Raw genomic sequence first — 5603 nt, forward strand, 5'->3', positions numbered from 1 at the left:
GTTAATATTAAATATTAACTCAACTATTAACTTATGTAAGATATCTTACTGATGTTGAAAACACAGATTCTCAAGTTTACTTATTTCGAGAAAAAGGGGTCTAGGATTACTTTTGCTGGGGTGAAAGATTACCGGATTGCTCTTCCTTGAAAGTTCCACTAAGACATTCAGGAGAGTGAGTGGGTTGTTTGTCACACCTGGCAATGACAGACAGGTGCGAGGTGGTGTTGATTTCTCATTCAACAAGCTATACTACTTAAATGAAATAGACCTAAATGAAATAGAAATGCAAGAATATTACTAAATGAAATTCTACCTAAAGGAGAATTCATATAGTTAGTACTACTAGACATTGATAATTGACATTGCAGAAAAGGGGACTCCTATTGGTCATTACCTTCATTTGAGTGAGCTTTAAAAACATCTACCACGGGGCCGGAGAGATAGCATGGAGGTAAGGCGTTTGCCTTTCATGCAGGAGGTCATCAGTTCGAATCCCGGCGTCCCATATGGTCCCCAGGAGCAATTTCTGAGCCTGGAGCCAGGAATAACCCCTGAGCACTGCCGGGTGTGACCCAAAAACCACAAAAACAAAACAAAACAAAACAAAAAAAAACCACACACACACACACACACACACACACACACAAAAACATCTACCACTTGGGAATCCCTTGGCAATCCTGTTGTTAGTCGTTCTGGCAGGAAAACATACATGGGAAATTGAGCCTGTTTTCTCTGGAAAACAAACAAAAAGGAAATTAAATATTTGATTTCTTCATGTAATCATTGTCCCTACATTGGGACACCATAATAGCTATGCCATGTGTGTGTGTGTGTGTGTGTGTGTGTGTGTGTGTTAAAGAAATTACTGAAAAAGGGAACCTAATAAAATGTGTGTCTTTAATAAAAACATACTAGTTTTCCTCTTTGAATTACCTTTTGACATCCATTTCTTTGCCCCAGGTTTGCCTTGAAAGTGGAGCAGTGAGAAGCACTCATTTCACTTCCTGATACGAGTTGGGCGGGCTTTCTGTCTTTCCTCGGATGCTCATTAAGACCTAGCATGTCCTTGGGGAGCCCACTGTTCACTCACTTCACCCAGAACAGTCCAGGAAGGAGGTAGGACTCTTGTAAGTTGTTTGCCCTTAGTCGCACAACAAAGGTGGCAAATTCCCAGGGAAAGTATCAGATGAATCAGTTAATGAGCCAAATACTAGGAAAGGAGGCAAGAGAGGTGTGGGGGTTTAGTTCCAGAGACTGACTGAGCCAAAGGAAGTAGAGGATTTATTTATCTAGCTGTTAAATGAGTGTTAATGTGAGGTTCTCTCATCTCCCATGAAAGCATGTTAAAGCCGAGTCTTGCTATACTAAAGAATTTCAGATAACCCAGTGCTTTGGAGTTATTATTGTGGAAAAAATAATCATGTGAATTTCATAGGATGAGTTTATTTCTTTTTTTAATTTAAAAGAAAAAATATAATTTGGTTAAATAAATAAAATTATTTTAATTTAAAAGTTACTGAGTTTAATTTTAGGCATATAATATTTTAACATCAATCCCACCACCATGTTCCCATATTCTATCATCCCACACCTTGTCACATCCAATCTCCATCTTGACAGACACATTGCAAAGTTTGGTGATTGCAGCTTAGATCTGATGTTTTCAGTGTTGTTGAATCTGTGCTTTGGATTTATAGCTACAGTGCTCTGCTCTTCCATATTCCCAAAGTAAACAAAGCCCAACCCTAGTTTCCCCCATTACTTCCCTTTCTCATCTTCCTTCCTGCTTTGATTTCTTTTCTTCTCTGTCCTTTTTTTCCTAATCTCTGGTGTCAAGGATGAGATAAGCATTTCCTTTTACATTTCCTCATCTAATTGTTTTATATACCACAGATTAGTGAGATTATCTTGTTTGTCTTTCTTCTCATTTACTTCACTCAACTTATCTTGCAGGTCAAACCAGGTTGTAGCAAATTGCATGATTTCATTATTCCTTGAAGCTGCATAATATCCTATTGTGTATATAAAATATATCTTCAGAACCCATTCATCTGTGATTGGACATCTATGATGATTCTAAGGACAGTAATTAATAGTGAGTTGTATATATCCGTTTGAAAGCATGATTTTAAGTCTTGAGGGTAGGTACCCCAAAATGGAATTTCTTGATCACATGACAGCTCCAGAACAGATTGTTCCTCCTATTTTTGATATGTAGTATTCTCACTGTTGTGAGATGATATCTCATTATTGTCTTATTTTGGATTCCCTAATCATAAGTGATACTATGTACTTTTTCATGCGTCTCTTGGCAAATATGATTGTCTTTCTCGGAGAAGAGTCTGTTCTTTTCCTCTCCCCATTTTTTTTTTTTTTTTTTTTTTTGGTTTTTGGGTCACATCCAGCAACGCTCAGGGGTTACTTCTGGCTCTACACTCAGAAATCGCTTCTGGTAGGCTCGTGGGACCATATGGGATGCCGGGATTTGAACCAATGACCTACTGCATGAAAGGCAAACACCTTACCTTCATGCTATCTCTCTGGCCCCTCTCTCCCCATTTTTGATAGGCCTTTTGAAATATTTTTTTTGTACTTGTGAGTATTTTTATATCCTGGATATCAAGACTTTATCTGATGTATCAAATGCAAATATTTTGTCTATTTAGTTAGCTGCCTTTTTAGTTTAGAAACACAGGTTTTGTTGTCAAGCAAAGAAATCTTCAGCTTGATGTCATCTGGTTTGCTTATTTACTATTTTGTGGTCTTTTTCAGTGGTATTAGATAACTAATAATGTCACCCTTGAGTTTAAAAATCTTGGTGTGTTCCAGGGCTGGAGAGATAGCGTGGGGGTAAGGCATTTGCCTTGCATGCAGAAGGACTGTGGTTTGAATCCTAGCATCCCATATGGTCTCCCCAAGCCTGCCAGGAGCAATTTCTGGTGTAGAGCAAGGAGTAACCCCTGAGTGCTACTGGGTGTGACCCAAAAATAAAAACAAACAAACAAAAACAACAACAAAGAAAATCTTGGTGTGTTCTGCTATATTTACCTCAATGTACTTTATTGTTTCTGGTTGGAACTCAAGGTCATTGATCCATGTTGAATTGACTTCTGTGTAAGATGTGAGATAGGGATTGAGATTTTATTTTGTACACATGGTTATCCATTTTTCCCAGTACCATATGTTGAAGTGGGCTATCTTCACTCTATTTCTTGTTTTTAGCTCCTTTATCAAAATTTTAAATTAATATATATAGAGAGACAGACTTTGAGAATGGTTGGAAAACATATATGAGGAAGCAGGAACTAAAGGAATGTTTATTTGGGCAATCAGTAAGAAGTAACCCCGGGGCCGGTGAGGTGGCGCTAGAGGTAAGGTGTCTGCCTTTCAATTGCTAGCCAAGGAAGGACCACGGTTCAATCCCCCGGCGTCCCATATGGTCCCCCCAAGCCAAGGGCAATTTCTGAGCGCTTAGCCAGGAGTAACACCTGAGCATCAAACGGGTGTGGCCCAAAAAAAAAAAAAAAAAGAAGTAAGCCCAATATTCTGTTGCCTTTATTCTTACTCTTTAGATTCAATTCTTTGGAGAAAAGGAGATGAGCTACAATGACTTAGAACTTATGCCTTGCAGAAAGGGGAGAAAGGAAGTTCTCTGCCATGGACTAAATGAGAAGGGCTAGAAGGACAAAAAGGTAGAGGGAGGATTGTTTCCAGAGCAAAGTTTGAGTGCTGGTGACAGAAAAATGGGAAGTAAATAGTGAGTGTTTAAAAGCCATCAATATTCAGTAAAGACTTGCCCATCCCCTAAACATCCTGGCTAAGATGTTCACACTTGGTCAGTTTTCTTGTAAATAAAGGGATTTTTGGAAGGGGTGATAGTATCATGGGCTCATTGCCTAGCACATATTTGATGATATCTGTATAATGTTTTATTTACTCTTTATAATTTATTTTGAGTCAGATAAATTTCTCACAAAATAAAAATACTTTGAAACAGTGATCCACTCCTGTTCACCCACCCACATTAGCATGAAATTGGTATTATCCAATATGTGCATGTTTTGCTTTATTTTTAACTTGATTGATTGAATGGTTTTGGGGCCACAACCAGCAGCGCTCAAGAGCCACTCCTGGCTCTGCACTCAGAAATCGCCCCTGGCAGTCTAGGGGGCTATGTGGGAGGCTGGGATTCCAACTGGGTTCCTCCCAGGTGGGCTGCATGCAAGGCAAATGCCCTACTGCTGTGCTATCTCTCTGGCCCCATGTGTTTGTGTTCTTGAACTTATGGTACACAGGGACCTGGGCTCAGAGGGCAGGTTCATTTGCACATTCCTTGTACCTAATTTGACTCCATGTTCTGTCCTGCGAGATCATGTAAATTAATAATAACAAATAATTAATCATGTATTGATTATTGGGTGAATCCAACATGTTAAGGAACGAGTAAAAGTGCCTAATAATAAATTATACCATGAAATTAGTAAAGGAGTTTTAAACTTTTCTTAACTCTGAAGTCATGTTTAAGAAAGATTTAGTCAAGAGGGTAGACCAGATGGACATGTCCTTAGAGGGTAACTCAGTTTCTCCTTTAATCCTGTCTTGTTGATTTACCTTTCCCCCTGCTATGTCAATCCAGAATACTTCCTGCAATTTAATTTACAACTTTGAGTCTGCTTCTCACAAACCTGACTTGCCAATCAAAAAACTAGGACTCCTCTTAGTCTGTGCAGAGACCTTTCTGACAGGGTGCTCAATTGGTCACCACTAGTCAAGTACATGGTCTCTCTCAACCAAAGACAATGACCACCAGCCCTTGAATGCCATTTTCTCTCAAAACATATTTTGTAACATAGTGTTCAGGGATCTGGGTTTTATTCTGGTATACTCACTAGGTCTCTGCAGGACTATAGCCCATAGAATGTTATATTTTTTGCTTCTATTTATAAAGCTGTTTTAAACAGTGAAGCAGGAAAATAGTCAATGTTAAGAGTTAGTGCAACTATTTAATTTGAGAGGTAGGACTCAAGACATAGGACTGTGGGTAGGGCATTTACCTTTCAAGTGGTTGACCTAAATTTGATGCCAGGAGCCCCACATGGCCCCAATCCTTGTAAGTAGTCCCTGAGATTAGAATTAGGAGTAAGTCCTGAGCACCAGTAGTGAGCCAAAATTAAAATAAACAAAATAATGTGTAAATGTAATAGGTGTAACTAGATGTAAATATAAAATTGCCCCTGCAATGGTTAATTATGTGTCTTTGGGGATTTCAGATAAAGTAATATTTCTAGATGCAGGGCAGTATCCAAAGGAGACAAATGTTTGAGCTAGTTTATCAGCATCACCAACCCTTGAAAAGCAAAACTCGAAGCATCTTTTTCCATGTCCAGTGTTCTATAGTCATCACCTCTCCTCATAAACCTACAAACGAAAAGATTTCACTTGAAGTAAATAAAGAACCGAGTTCAATTTTGGTTGTTGTTGTTTTCAAAAAACTTATTTAGTTCTGCAAACCCAAATTCATATTTTTGGTACAAATGATAAAATAAGAAATGAATTTGTATTTTGGAGGCACTTTTATCAAAATGTCTTTCAAGAAA

The 5603-nt window shown here is 38.4% G+C and overlaps 1 long non-coding RNA gene across 1 annotated transcript; it reads right to left on the reverse strand.

Moving 5' to 3' along the window:
- Positions 1-250: 250 nt before the first annotated feature.
- Positions 251-5401, reverse strand: LOC126003366 (uncharacterized). The gene is made up of 3 exons (XR_007493785.1): positions 5353-5401; positions 661-738; positions 251-271 (listed from the first exon to the last, which is right to left on the reverse strand). It is a non-coding gene; the product is annotated as an uncharacterized LOC126003366 (long non-coding RNA).
- Between the last annotated feature and the right edge of the window lie 202 nt (positions 5402-5603).

This window comes from Suncus etruscus, chromosome 3 (genome assembly GCF_024139225.1).
Source record: "Suncus etruscus isolate mSunEtr1 chromosome 3, mSunEtr1.pri.cur, whole genome shotgun sequence".
NCBI lineage: Eukaryota > Metazoa > Chordata > Mammalia > Eulipotyphla > Soricidae > Suncus > Suncus etruscus.